The 16,986-nt window shown below is 32.5% G+C and overlaps 1 pseudogene; it reads left to right on the top strand.

Moving 5' to 3' along the window:
• Positions 1–11,390: 11,390 nt before the first annotated feature.
• On the top strand, positions 11,391–16,737 carry LOC125064691 (annotated as a pseudogene).
• Positions 16,738–16,986: the final 249 nt, after the last annotated feature.

Genomic DNA, 16,986 nt, shown 5'->3' with positions numbered 1-16,986 from the left:
GTTTGTTTTGTTCACGTTTTATACTGAAACGCCGCGATGGTATTAGAACTTTAAACGCATCTTAATCGATAATTGCAGGTTCCAACCCATACATCACCACTGAATTTTCATGTGCTTAATTTAATTTTATAATTCATCCCATGCTCGGCGCTGAAAGAAAACGTCGTAAGAAAATCTGAATTCAGCAACCCGTATTAGTGTAGCATGGTTGAACAGCTTCCGAACCTTGTTTTAAGAATGCCTTAGCCCAACAGGAAGTCATTTACATGCTATTATTTTACTATACTTAACTGTCATGTACATAGTGTACATTGTTTTACCAACAGCATCTCTGTGGCATTGCTCTCGAAATTATCATGATATATAATAGTGAATTATTCTATAATTTTTTAACCTTGTATTATATATAAGTCTAATCTATAAACATGTATATCTGTAAATACGAGTAAATCTTTTTAATACGACTACGATAAGTACAACTCGGTCCAGCTGGTAGATCCGCTCTAGCGTGTTCAACCTAATAAATTCCCCAGCTTTATATATTAGTATCGATGTAGATTTACCAAAAAATATTTCATATTATACCCAAGCATATTTAAAAAAATATATATTTCTATTTCTGAGTAAGATTGAGATAATGACACTTATATTTTTGGTTAGTTCAACGATGTTTTGTTCTGACAATTATAAGCTTTTTATATATTAGTATCGATGTAGATTTACCAAAAATTATTTCATATTATACCTAAGCATATTTAAAAAAATATATATTTCTATTTCTGAGTAAGATTGAGATAATGACACTTATATTTTTGGTTAGTTCAACGATGTTTTGTTCTGACAATTATAAGCTTGTTAGTAATTTATTCGCAAATGTGTGAAATTAGAGTTTAGTAAGAAGGGTAAATCTCTTAAAAGGAGCACAAGCGAAATCTAGTTAATACTTTATAATCGAGTTAGTTTTCAGTTGTAAAATTTGTCAACCTTCGTTAAGTCTTTAAGGCACCTATACCGCAATGTTGAAATTTGTTAAAAATATTGTTTTGAAAAACTTGCCATGACACACGGTGCCGAAACGTGGACACTAACCGCGGGACTAGTTCTCAAACTCATGGGCGCTCTTAGTTCTATGGAGCGAGCTATGCTCGGATTATGCTATGCATGGATCTTCCATCAGAGAGAGATGAGAGATCCGGTGAACGAACTAAGAACTTCAGTTACCGACATAGTGTGCAAGATTAGCAGCAATTGAAGTGGCATGTATGTCGATGGACCGGTGTCCGTTGGGGTAGATGACTCCTAGTAGACGCGGCTCAGCAAAGACTGCTTAGGGCCTGCAGCCACGTGGACCGATAACTTGAAGAAGGTGGCGGAACTCGACTAGATGCGGAAGGCGGAGAATAGTGAGGCCTATGGCCGGCAATGGATAACGATTGGCTGATGATGTCGATTATGCTAGTTATAACCATGAGTTTATATTCTCAAATGTTTGTATAATATGCCTACATGCATTCCATGAAATAACATATATACGATATGCCTACAGCAGCGCTATTCTGTAGGTCTACAGTCACTAACGAGTTACACTTGCGAAATGCTGAAAGCCAACTTGCGGCAATACGCTATTTTGATGCGTATATCCTTATAGTTAATGTTGTTCATCATTTTCTGACATCATTTGTGTTCTGCGGTGAGTCTCGAGTTTGTACTTATAGAATTGAAAAATTAAATGACATTTTAAATGTAATCTCTTTGGGCGCTGCCGCTTTGAGAGTATAATTTCTATTATTATTTCATATGAAAAATAATTCTTTATCTTACTTTATTTTTATGTCTTTATATACAATTCGTTTCATTGCTCTTACATATTATGTTAATGTTATCATAGAATTTTATATTTGATTAAACATAAATCCTTTATCGCAGGACCTTCGCAACCCTTTCCGGGCCAGTCGGTAACGTTTTGAATATTATTGAATATTTCTTTTTATACATAATATGAAACATTATAATAACAATATTTTCCCTCAAAGACTACGTTCTGTCCGATTTCTGCCACGTTGAACATTAACATCGGAGACTGAACAATATGAAGGAGTTATCTTGCACACTCGGGAAACAAATTACTTTAGACTCTACGTTTCAAATATGTTTAATAACTTATTTTATTTATCTCAGGAAGGCTGACAAGGAAATGGGCCACCTGACAGTAATTAATCGGTTTCCGTCCACAGACACTGACACCGTAAGACAAATAAACAAATTTCTTCGAAATAAAATTATATCGAAATATTATTTATTCAACGTTTATTAAAGTTTTATTAAAAATATTCAGTAGTAAATCTTTTACAATTCAAATTCAATTAACATATATTACTTAAATACAATTAAATTTATTATTTATTTTGTATGAGTACATCTCGTGCTCGGCGAAAATGGAATACATCGAGGAGGAAATCTGCCTTTGTGTTATTTAAATTAAATTCTTCCTCATTTAAATCGATCAACCCGCGTTGGTGCGCGTGGTGGAGTCTACCAAATTCTCATTTCTCAAAAAGAGAAGAGACTTTAGCCCACCTCTAGGACATTTACAGTCTGTCATTACTACTTTTAAAACATGACAAAAAGTTACAAGTGTAAATTGTGTATGTGTGTGTGTGTCTAGAGGTTTACAGTTGAAAGCTACCACCGAAAACGCCGAAACGATATTCAGAGTTAACTGTTACAGATAATATTTAGTGTCATTTGAATTTGAGTATTTTATTACAATATTCAATGAGTGCCTGGTCATCGTACAATAAGATTTTTTATTACCGTCAGTCATATAGATTTTATCGTACATATTTCAATAAAGCAATTTATGTTTGTTGTACTTTCCAACTCTCTGTTTCTTTGTTAAGATCGGCTGAGTAACAATTTATGGTTTTTTATTGAGGAAATGATAATTTCCTATCCAGTCGTTTTCATTTATCTTTTAATTACTATTCTATATACCTTCCTTATTAATTTATGAATACAATAAAAACGTTTTTTTTTTTATTTAATTTTTGTTTGAGAAAATTAAAGCAAAATTAAAAAAAAAATCTTCAAAATCGAGAATCCATTTACGTGTGACAAAAGGAATCAAAGCATTATTTTAAACAAGGCAATTAATTAGGTTGGGTTAATTTCATTTTTGTTTAGGCCTATTTGCATATGAGTGACATTGGATCGGTAAGTTTGGGATTGGCGTACATTGTAATGTAAATATCCACAGTCTGTACTGAAAACGTTGATTCCAAAATGGAATGTTAATCTCAAAATAAATATATCTATATGATTTATAAGTATCGTTATAATTTTGTTTTTGTAAGACATTTTTTTCTTGTTAGTTTATTATTTCGTTGAAAACTATATGTTTCCGTTTTCGTTGCAAAATTAAATAGCACATAAGAGCCAAGCAGTTAGTTCAGTTCCTGTGACGGACTCGTACAAATGTTTTCTAAACTTCGAAAGTAGCCTTACTTCAAAGAAACTAAGTTTGACTTCACGGACGTTACTTACATTTCGCAGGTGAAATTTAGGACTAGTTAATGCTTACTGCATTAAAAATCCTTAATAATAATAATATTTATAAGAATGATTTTATAAGGGAGTTCTTATACGCAGCTTACAGTAAACGAATTGGTAAAAATAGTCCCGTCTCTCTCTACTATATACAGTTTTAAATAATATAATTTTTTGTTTCATGTTATAAATTACACAACAATTTTATTTCCAATCATTTAATTCCTGTCAATCATTATTAATTTATTTAATTGTTTCTGTTATTTGATTGATACATAATATGTAATGTTTAACTTTGTTCCAACTGGGGTCCCAATACACATCTTTTTTCGCTTGAAAACGTTGAAAGTACAATACGTTCCGCTGCACTTTTCTGCACTGCTGCAGTAAGCATCCTATTATCGTTAATACGTCATAATCCCGGCCCACTCCGCTTTACGGCCCATTTGGAATGCTCTACTAACCGCCCACTAGTGCCCAATATGGCTTATTTTTACTAGATAGGTATATTAAGCTGAGGGTGTAATTCTATATTCGTTTTTGCATTTCTATATTTTCAGAATATCATGGAGTTTCTAGTGTTGTAACTGTTACAAAAAACGTTGCGGCTTTATCTCTTAAGGGGGTATATAACTATAATATGGTCTAGTGGTTAGAACACGTCAATTTTATAGAATGAAAGCAGGTTTAGGTCAATTTATATGCATTAATCAATTCTTCAGAGAATGTCTGAGGTAATCAAAGATGAATAAACAAAATATTTTTTTGTTATTTAGGTCATATGATATTAAAGCATAAGTATATCAAGTCAGGTTCAAACAGTATTCTGGCGATGTACCCACTCCAGCAAAAAAAAAACAATAGTCCAATTCCGATGGAAAAAGCCATGATCATCATCGGTTAGATACCCCCTAAGGTACGGCTTTCTGCTTATTTGCAACCCCCGCGTACTAAATTAAGGCGGGCATCAAATTAATAATAAAGTGCATAATGATTGACAGATAAATATCTTAAATATGATTCAGGTCGAAGATTTAAAATTCGAGTAGACATATCTCCAAACATTGGAAAAAACAAAAAAAAAGTCAACAGAGACTACTGTTGTAAATATAAAATAGCTGTATACTTGACGGCGCATCGCCAACACCATCTATTAAATCACGCTTCGAATCGCTTTTGTTCCTTATAATTTTTATGTTGGCTTATGGCTTTTGGTTATAACTTATCCTGAGAGAGGTGGAGATCTGCCTTTATACTATATACATAGATTCGCTGTAGCTTTAATAAATAATAAAATATAAATAAAAAATAAATATTGGACAACATCATATACATTACTCTGATTCCAATGTAAGTAGCTAAAGCACTTGTGTTATGGAAAATCAGAAGTATCGTTACTTCTGATTTTACCACAAACACCCAGACCCAAGACAATATCGAACCCGGGACCTCAGAGTGTTTTTTTACACGCCGCCGGCAACATCGATTTTGTGATTCATTCATGGCGTACTTGTGCCAACTTTCTCGGTTAACACAAATTGGATTCTGCTACCCATGAAAAACGGTGTACACACTACTCAACCACGGAGGTCACGAATGTTATTTTTTCTTTCAATAATCAAGACGGATCAACGGTTCGTATCATAAATCAAGAAGCAGTAATAGATAAATCATGGTGTTAATGTATCTATTATTAATACATGCTATTACTAATGTACAACATTAATAACCTTTATCTATAAAAGTATTCATGTATCTAATTTTATGTGACGTAAATAGATTAAGGCCTTTGTGGTTGTTAAGTTCGAATCATTATAGTTTTTTTTTTAATCTAGTTTTTTATTAAATAACAGTATGAAGGTATAATCGTCAGATATTCTACCGTCAAACAGCAATACTTAATTTTTCTGAATGCTGGTTTGAAGGGTGAGTGAGCCAGTATTAGGTATACTACAACAAGGGCTTACAAGGGACATAAGATCTTAGTTACCAAAGGTTTTGGCACATTGGTGATGTAAGGAATAGCGGTGGTGACCACTTACCAATAGTTCGCCCCTATGGTCGTCTGTCCGCCTTCCTGTATTATAAAATAATATACTAAGGTAAAATTTATTAAAATATTGAATAATAAACAAAAACAAACAGTCGCATTACAATTAATTGAATTATCCCTGCGGCTTTTTTCCGCGCGAAATTTATATCTATAGCACAGAAAACTTCATACCCATCTTTGCCCCTTCGAGGTGTGATATTAAAAAAGTACTCCCCCGTGACTTATACTATCTCCATAATCAATTTCATCTAAATCGGTTCAGCAGTTTAAGAATGAAGAGGTAACAGTTACTTCCAAATTTATAATATTAGTATAGAGTATAAATTTGTTACTGTAGTTTTGAGTTATCAAAAATTTTATTTTCTTTTTAGTCTACAATTTAGTTTTAATCTTTTTGTCTTATTTGAAATTATCAGCGGTTTGTATGTAAATGCACAGATGATATATATTTAAAGAAGTGAGTTTCTGTTTAAATGTTGATTGGTTCAGTTTATTTGTTTTTAGATAAGTATTTTATTTAATTGTTGGAAAAGATAGAAATACTGACATTCTCACCACGTGGTAGATTTTACGTTTCATATAATATTGCAATAAAATGTATTTTTTTTATACGAGTGTACTTCAATAAATTACATTTTGTTTTAGATTTAATTACAGGCACTAGCGATATAACTTCTCAGATCGCATTGTTCGCATCTCTATGAACTAAATTGTCTATGGTTACCACTAAGTAACTGATTTACTCAGGGACGAAACCAGAGATTCCGAGGAGCTAATAATTTGAAATAAAAAACAATGTTTAGATATCTAGATATAGTAATCTATATCTAGATATCTAAACATTGTAATGTAAATAACATGTAAATTAATATAATTATAATCATATTATTAATTGGTGTAATAAAAGTTACTGATACAAAGAGCCGAGATGGCCCAGTGCTTAGAACGCGTGCATCTTAACCGATGATTTCGGATTCAAACCCAGGCAGGCACCACTGAATTTCATGTGCTTAATTCATCTCGTGCTCGGCGGTGAAGGAAAACATCGTGAGGAAACCTACATGTGGCTAATTTCAACGAAATTCTGCCTCATGTGTATTCCACCAACCCGCATTGGACCAGCGTGGTGGAATATGCTCCTGACCTTCTCTTCAAAGGGAGAGGAGGTCTTAGCTCAGCAGTGGGAAATTTACAGGCTGCTAATGATACAAAGAGTAAACATATTATTAATTCCACTCCTATATGGCTCCAATGCCTCCAGTCTTTTAAAGCCGGCTCTGCGTTTAATCATTCAGACGAGATGTCAGCATACAAGTTTATATTTCTCTTTTATTCTACGAGTATTCATTACAGAATAGGATTTGTCCATTTAAGTGGTGTGACACCGTCGGAAATGTTATGTATCTTCGTACTTGTTATTCAACTCTTGTTTAACGGAAAACCGAGTTAAAATTGCCAAGCGTGAAAAGATGTTTAAGCTTTAGGAATTAGCATATGATAAGAACGGATCCAGCTTTTCTTATATGATAGCTTGGTGACTTGCATCACGAATAAATGTGTAAAAAATATTATCATTGGATCGTTACTTTTAAATATTATCAGTATTAATATTTATGTGGCTGTATACATTAATACAGTGACCTAATTAAAAATAATTTGACATAAAAATAATTAATTGATTACTCAACCCACGGGTGTCGTATGAGACGCAGGTTAGGGAACTGAATTATAATTATATCTAACACATATGTATTTACATGACCGGAATGGCTTTGCTTGCTTTCTGAGGCACGGGAGTGTAAATACTGCAATATAAACTCTTTTACTGTACAAAAAAACGAAATCACTTTTTAAAGGCCGGATACGGGACTTCAAATCAAATCAAATCAAAATATACTTTATTCAAGTAGGCTTTTTTTACAAGCACTTTTGAATCGTCATTTAACAAACTATTTAAAGTAAAGCTATCTCCGGTGCGGAATGTAGATTCTACCGAGAAGAACCGGCAAGAAACTCAGTAGTTACTCTTTTTCAATATCTAAAAATACAGTCATGTTAGTTAAATACAATTATATATGTATGTTATGTCTCCTGCCATCAAGATCGGACCTCAGGATCTACCACCTATAACCATTGAGGCTTACGATGATTTCAATAAAAAATAGATAAAAAACATTGATTTTATTAATTAATTTTAAGATTATATTGTGCGGATTCAGCGTTTTATCGATGGTGTTCGTTTTCTAAAACGAAGATATGTGAGTTAGCTTATTATATTCAATGATCCAGATTATAAATACAATAATAGTTTTATTATGCTAATCAGTATACAGGAAGTCTGCGTATTGAATGTAATGGATAACGTGTGGCTATAATATTGGCTGTAAAATATGACTTAACGCATTGCATAATAATGCAATACAAAGACAATTCTCAATCAAGATTTTTTTTTTTTCTTTACAGCTTGTTTAGTTTATTTCAGATATCATTTCGATTATAATTATTTTAAATTTGGAATCAAACACCAAAGTGATTTTATCTCAAATAATATTTTTAAAAAAAGTTTAAAGGTTAACTATTAATTTATCAATACTGATATTGATGGGCCGCTCAAATGGTTCGTATCAACGGTTCACTATTCAAAAAAATACAATTAAATTTATATATTATGCCTTATAATCACCACTGATCACAAAATAATCTAAAATTATTTCTTTTCAATAAAAGTATACCCTATTCGATTGTTGGAATCAAATTTAATTTAAACTACTAGTGCACAACGAAAACAAAAAATGTTTCATTAAATAATATAAATCTTAGTACATTATCGAAACTAATTATTGCTTAGCTTTGATCAATCACGTTTGAGTCATTCGTTGCACAAGCGTTTGTGCGTATAGCACAGGTGTTGTGTAATACTTGAAAGCTGTTTAAGCTTTCCTATTGAAACGCTGCAACGAGTACACAAATAATTGATACCTCTGTGGTAAATGCTTGAAGATACATTTGTAATTCTAAATGTCATGCCCATAAAGGGTTTCGTAACGATCTTGAATGTAATATTATTCTATTTATAATATTTTCATTGAAGACGTAAAAGTTCGCATGAAACCGTTGCTGAAAGTATTTTTTTCTGTTTATTTCTCATCTTCATTATCTGAGAATAAATTAATTTTCCAAAAGATTCCTCTAACATTTTGAACATCGGCTTAGCTTTTATATTATAAATAATTTAAATCAAATAATGTATGTCAAATTAATAAAATATATAGACATAAAAAATGCACAAACGATATGGTTTCCTTTATAAAACACTCTAACAAACATACATGTCCTCTTTTTTCTTGCTGGAAATAGTCTCCCACATTTAACCGGCTATGATTGAGTTTAATTGCTATATTAGTTTATAGTATATTGTTTAAAAAATATTTTATTACTTTGTTTGAGCTATTACAAACTAATTTCGTGGCCGTTTCAATTTTCTATATAGCAAATATGATGACTTAATCATTCTACTATGTTTGCTTATAACTATTAGACAACTTGTACGTAACCAGCAGAATTTGTTTCAGCAATCACCGTTGACTCTTCGGTCTATAGGTGTATGATAAATCTGTAGAAATTTACCAACATTTGTTTCAATCTTGTATACTTGGAATAATATACGTCTACACCAAAGACGCGAACAGGCGTGGTAATCTGTTGTCGGTATTAAAATAAAGTCGCGATTCATTCGACTTTAATTATCGCTATTAACTGTCTACCAACCAAGTGATAAGTAATACTCCGTTTACATTCCAATAAATAATTCTCAGATAATGAATCCTTTAATTTAGTTAATTTTTTATCTAAATGACAATTTTCAACAAATATATTAAGTGTGTAATCGTAATCTTTACATATTATACAATAAAGTCCTACAGCCGCGTTCGTACTCGATAAACTCAAAGACTGCCCAACGGATTTTTATACGATTTCACTAAAGTTTCATTCAAAAGGTTGGTTGATGTGTATCTATAATTCATTATATTTTGTGTAAATTGGCTGTGAATATGATGATGATTTTTGATGTTTTCTACAAAATATGCCGACCAATAGAGATGTGATATTAAGGCAAAAACTTTTTACTATAAACATAATTCTGCTTTTCTTTAGGACAAGTGTGTGCTAAATTTGAGATCAACCGATTGGACTGATAAGTGTAACACACATATAGGTACAAGAGGTAAAGTTAAATTAATGCTTGTAAAATAATTTTAAAACATAGCGCAACAGGCATATTCCTTTGTACTAGTACCCCTATTATGTTTATCGCTTGAATCAGAAACACGATTGTCGACTGTCGGTTTACAATTTTTGGTGACAATAAGATATCTTTTGTCATCGGCACGCATTGACAATACAAGTTTCTTTGTATGGATACTCAACTTTTGAGTTGGATCAATGAGGCAATGATAGCTATAAAAAAAATTAATTTTAGCATTGAATTTTTATCATTTTGCTTTTATACATCGATTTATACGTATTAAAAATAAATGAAGCAAAACCTTTGTACCACTTTTTACGAAAACTACGCCCATTGACGCCACTTACACTCTTTCTCCGTATTAACGTGTATACAGAGAAAGAGTGCAGCAAATATTTTTATATAAAATGCATTAGAAATAGATTCATTTACTAAAATAAAACGATTTCAAAGTACAACCAATACCATGTGTTAGACTCAAATAGATATACAATATTCATAGTTTACGTTCATACACACGTCATGTTAAATTTAAAAAAGAAATACAAAAAAAGAATGACATATTTTTGACATTTGACCCTTTTTTATTACAATAATGACAAGGTATCGTCCAGGTGATCCTCAATTTCCTCTTCTCCTCAACTGATGTACGTTATTTTGGTCAATGACGGTCGATTTCAATGAATGACGACGGGGACATATATTTTAATACTGATTAGAAGGGTATATATTTGATTCAAGACTGTAAACAAAACAAGTTATGTATTTATTACAAAGTATTCATACAACATTAAGATAATTTTCAACTTCAAAACAAATTATGCATATAATATCACATAATGTTTAATGATAAAATAAAACTCAACATACATATTGTAACATATATTTATTATAAGTGAGTAATTTGCAGCTTCCAGTAAAAAGATTTAGTTCAATTAACCTGTTTTTGGTGTATATAACAATGAATATTTAAATTATTTTAAATAAAACGAATTCGGTCACGTAATTGGTCAAGGGCGTAAATGTAATTAATCGTTTTTTATTTTCGGATTAAACCAGCAATAACAGTCTTCTGGTAGAAACGCAATTGATTTTAATATTTCGGTTTTTGATCGAATTATAAGTGCTACACTATTTATTATAATAATTTATTCAAGAATTTATTAAGCTTTAATAATTTAATTAGATTTAGTAAATCTAGTTGAATTTATTATTAAACTAGCTGAGACATCTATAGTTTTCTTTGGCGGTAGGGCTTTGTGCAAGTCGCTCTGGGTAGGTTATTAATTTTATATCTACCGTCAAACAGCAATTCTTAATATACTGTTGAGCTCCGGTAAGAAAAGTGAGTGAGTACTAAAGTTTGGTGATTCATTGTCTATGTAAAGAAATGTTAAAAAAAATTAAGTCGTCAAAGTCGATGGATAGTGGTGACCACTTACCATAAGTCGGCCCATTTGTTCGTCCACCAAAACGAACGCATCCTTAAAAAAGTCTAGCAAGATGAATTATTGTATTGTTTTTGAGAAAGATTGTAAATAAATTACTAATATTTTTTTGGACCACTTCGCTCTAATAATTAATCCCACAAATGATATATTTATAAAACCAATTCGAAAAACACCCTATGTTAATAATTTTATTAATAATTCTCTAATTGATTTACCATCACCTTCTAATATATCTGCATGATGTAATATTGGATCACTTTTAGCATTATGTCTTATAATTCAAATTATTACAGGATTATTTTTAACTATATATTATTACAGCTAATATTGAAATTGATTTTTATAGAGTATCTTTGCCGAAATGTAAATTATGTTTGATTAATTCGAACATTACACGCAAATATCTTCATATTGGACGAGGAATTTGTTATAAATCATTTAATTTAAAATATCTTGAATACTAGGTGTTATTATTTTATTTATATTATTAATAGCTACAGCATTTAAGAGCCGAGATGGCCCTGTGGTTAGAACGCGTGCACAGGCACCAATGAATTTTCATGAGCTTAATTTGTGTTTATAATTCATCTTGTGCTCGGCGGTGAAGGAAAACATCGCGAGGAAACCTGCATGTGTCTAATTTCAACGAAATTCTGCCACATGTGTATTCCGCCAACCCGCATTGGAGCAGCGTGGTGGAATATGCTCCAAACCTTCTCCTCAAAGGGAGAGGAGGCCTTTAGCCCAGCAGTGGGAAAATTTACAGGCTGCTAATGCTAAAAAAAAAACAGCATTTATAGGTTATATATTACCATGAGGGCAAATATAATTCTGAGGAGCAACACTTATTACTAACTTACTATCAGCAATTCCATTTTTAGGAACTATACTACTAAATCGAATTTGCTCTAGATAATGCCACTCTTACTCGATTTTATACCTTTCAGTTTTTATTTCTATTCATCATCTTAATACTAACAATAATTCACTTTTTATTTTTGTATCAAACAGGATCAAATAATCCCCTAGGTATTAATAGTAACCTCGATAAAATTTCATTTCATCCATTCCTCTCATTTAAAGATTTAATTGGATTTATTATTTTAATTAATTAATCCCTATTTATTAGGAGACCCCGATTATTTTATCCCCGGTAACCCTATAGATACTCCAATTCATATTGCACCACTAAGATTGTTTCCTACTAACCCTAAATTCATACGATATATCCTTATATATATATTGAGAACATGCAATATCTTGTTTTAGTAAATGTTATATGTTTTACAAACAATTAAAGGGACAAATCCTTTCACTAAACACACACACAATTATAATTCAACTATAACTCAATAATTCAACATCTGACCCAGTTATAGTTGAGCAAGACATGCGTTAGTCATTGCCTTATAAATTATCAAAAAAACACCACAAATCAAATCGTTATACATTAATAAATAGAAACCAGGTAATATAAAGTAAAATAATAGCCTGGGGGAAATTCTACTATCTCATAACGGTTATGATACGTTCCTTATTCTACTTTGATTCTACTTCGACCGAACCGAAGGAAACCTAAAACGGCAACGATTACTCTTCGATACGTTTACGATAAATTTGTTAGTAAAATTTACACTCTGTAAGTTTCCAAATTAATATAAGGACGTATGGAAGAGAAGGGGGTGAGTGTCGGTGTATTTTTATCCCACGCTTGCAGTTTTACCGTCGAGTACGAAATGAATTCTGAATTCAAAACTCAATAGTGCTTGTTCGGGTTTGTAGCCGTATTCTTTGATTGATATTCACATATTTTAGCCCATTGGCTATACAATAAGGGATCCGATCCAATTATTCGGAATGGTACGCAATTTAGAATATCATTATATTCTAGTTCCCTTATATTATTCTTATATAACTTGCAGATTTTTAATAATAAATACTAGTATTATAAAAGGGAAAGTAACTGTGTTACGTCTGTCTAAATCGTCTAACCGAATATGATGAAATTTACTAGAGATAATAGATTGCGCCCCGAGGAAGATTATGAACCAATTATTTTTAAATCAACTGGAAAATTTAAGCAGAGTTGGGAGTGAGTTGGGAGCGAAGAAAACCAGACCCGACAGAAGTACTACCATTATATAGCACATGAAAACAAGAATAACACACGAACGAAGTCGTAGGAAGCACCTAGTTTCATATAAATGTGTGTTATCTGTTGAATATATCAAACCGTACCCTAGTCACTGTTAGTGAATTATTGGGACCAAAATTTTGGAACGAAGTTCTTTTACATGACTTACAGTAAAGTGAACTGGAAGAAATCGTCACGTAAGGAATAAGTGTTATGGCCCCTCCACGTGACCATTCCCTCTCTATCTTTCTGTCTCTTTCTTTCATATACGGTTTTATTTAAACTTATTTTTTGTTATTGCTTTAATTCACACGGGTTTTTTAATAACTATTTATTTATTTTTATTATATAGGTAGGTGGACGGCCAAATAGGCCTCCTGATGTATCAACCATAGACAATGACGGTGTAAGAAATATTAACTATTCATTACATCGCCAATGACCCAGCCTCGGGAACTGAGATGTTATGTTATGTCTTTTATTAAATACATAATATAGAGATATCAACAACGAGAGATATCCCACGACACCTCTCGTTTTTTATACGTCCTACTTATTTTTTTACACATTATAAGGTTGTAGGAAAAGTTCAAAGTTTAATGAAGAAAGTGCTTCTTATTTTGTATGAGCGCGGTGTGAATCGACGTTCATAAATGCCTTCACGGCCAGAGGTGAACGCTCGATGCCTGAACTTGACTCCGATCCGTACTCGTAGTAAATATAACGTTCGACGCTAAACAATTAAAGTTAAATGTATATTTTTCTAATTTTAACGATTATAATTAATAATATATTTTATATGATAGAAATTATATATTTTATATTATATTTCCCACTGCTGGCCTTAGGCCTCCTCTCCCTTTGAGGAGATGGTTTGGAGCATATTCACGCTGCTCCAATGCGTTTTGGTGGAATACACATGTGGCAGAATTTCGTTGAAATTAGACACATGTAGGTTTCCTCACGATGTTTTCCTTCACCGCCGAGCACGAGACGAATTATAAACACAAATTAAGCACATGTATATTCAGTGGTGCTTGCCTGGCTCCCAAATCATCGGTTAAGATGCACGCGTTTTAAACACTGGGCCATGAGGCTGGGTTTTATTTATTTTGTTTTATTTATATTATCGTTGGTGATAAGTTGTCACCACTTTCCGAAACAAATAGCATCGGCTTAATTATTATTATCCATTGCGACGATATGTAAACTATTCACGACTAGCCTTTTACACGGGAAGAAAATTGCAATGAATAGAAAAAGAAACAAAATATACTTTATTCGGGCACGTTATACAATCACTTTTGAATTCATTATACAAGATTAATTAAATGTAAAACTACAATTGGTTCAGAGTGTAGATTCCATCAGGTTTTTTATTCTTATTACGTGTACAATACATAATTAAGCTACCTATTAGGGCCCACCCCTCATACAATATCTAAAAATCAGTCTGACTTTTTTCTCTCTTCATTTTTAGTCTGTATTTTCTGAATACGACAATATAAAGCTTTTTTGGAGAACGTGCTGGAGTATAGAGACTCTCTTAAACCCAAATACTTACGATGTTTGGAGATGTTGCGCATAGATTCTACTCATCTTCCCGATGGCCAGCCTACTGTAATATGACTTTCGCAGAAGACCATTTCCTTCTAGGATATCTTTCTAATGCGAATGGCGTTTATCTCGCTCGGCAGCGAGAGGTTTCCGCCGAGAATGTCTGCTAGGGAACGGCCCTGCCCTCACGGCACACTCAATCAGGTTGTGACGTGGCTTGATCCAGACGGGCGTACTCAAAACCCTTTTATCAAGATTTAGTTCCCATTTATTGTAAAATCTGTTTCAAAAAGGTCTATTCATTGAACATACGGCATATAAGTTATACTCGTAGTACAATGTTATGTTTATATGAAATATTTTATTTGACAACTCAAATAACTTTTCATATAAATGGTATGCTAAATCTATTTTTTTCGGTGTCGTTATTTTAGATATCTATATTTATAGTTGTCATTTTTTCGCCAGCATCGTTGAAAAAATGTAAAAAAATATTTATACAATCTGGCATACGCTTGAACTTTTACAACAAAAAGTTTGATAAATTTCCGAGCGACTATGAACTGGCAAGCATTTCGTATTATTAAATTTATTGAATATTGTAATCACCGTTTTGTTATTTTAAATGCATGTAAAATGTTATTAATTATTATTTGAAATTAATAAATTAATTTTTAAGTTATAAAAATAAGTTATTATACCGTAGTAAAACATTGTAAAAATGTGATTCGTAATAATATCAATGCGATTAAGGGACATTTGAGAATAATAGTAGATAACTTTGAATTAATGTTCACGGGACGATAACTTAATTTCATTCCTTTTTTCAGGATCTTCGGTTTTATTATCTTCACACTCAATCTTCACGTGAACAAAGTAGTAATAGTAAATGAATAACACGATACTTAGAACCTTGAGAGATTAAATGCAATAGTGACAAATATACTCGGTAATTTGTTGATCATTGGTTATTTAATTATTCAATAGTTTTACCCTATGTCCGGGTAAATCATATTCTGGACGATGAATAAGCCGTCTTATGATTAAAAGTGGATTATATCACACCGATTACTTAAGAACCAAGGTGCAATTATGCTTATATTTAATTTCTCCAGTTCTAATAGTAATATTTAAAAGAATATCCTAATCATGTATTTTAAAGGGGATATTATCGATTTTCGAATTATATATGTTTTTCCTCATAGAATGAGAAAAATATTGTTATTAATACCCTATCGGCCTGGATTAAATATTTTAATGCGAGTCCCGACTAGAGACCGTGAACCCGGCGCGTGCGCAATGTTTATCTCCAGCCAGATTATCCGAGGCCGGTATATAAGCGAGCAATAAGAGCACCCGGCACCATTCGCGATTAAACCACCGCCGTGAGCTTCCGCGCAACGAGGTCGCATTGACCGTCATCCGAATTGAGACAATTGCCACTTGGCACCCTTCCGTGATGTCTTCCATGAGAATATTAATTTTTGCCCTACTGATTGTAGCAGCTTCAGTAGATGCCGCCCCCTTTTTTGACGCCATATATGATGCTATCAATGGTAACGGCAGAAGATCGTACGGCTACAGCGGCTACGGGAACTACGGATACAATTATGGGTACAACAATGGTTACAATGGGTACAGAAATGTGGAAAGACCAAGACAAGGAAAGACGTTTAAGGAAATTTGCCGGGTGCACTATCCAGATGCAGCCGCTATTCCAGGTGCAGGAGGAATAATATGTCCATACTGAGGGTCAGATCGCGTGTTCTACGCAATGCAGCGATTGCTTCGCCGTCGCAACATCATGAGAATGGGCTGATCAAGATATGACAGAAACGAATGAATGGTTACATTACTGCTAAGCTTCAAGTATCGAATGGAATCGTGCATTCCACCAATCAGATAGTCGATAATTTCGAGATGGACAGCAGTTACGACTTACATAAATAAAAAACATTTTCTTCTCGTACAAACAACGACGTTGGGATATTTTATTGGT

Source organism: Vanessa atalanta, chromosome 6 (assembly GCF_905147765.1).
Source record: "Vanessa atalanta chromosome 6, ilVanAtal1.2, whole genome shotgun sequence".
Lineage (NCBI taxonomy): Eukaryota > Metazoa > Arthropoda > Insecta > Lepidoptera > Nymphalidae > Vanessa > Vanessa atalanta.
The sequence above is the reverse complement of the archived record's forward strand: the minus strand, read 5'-3'. Positions and strand labels throughout refer to the sequence as shown.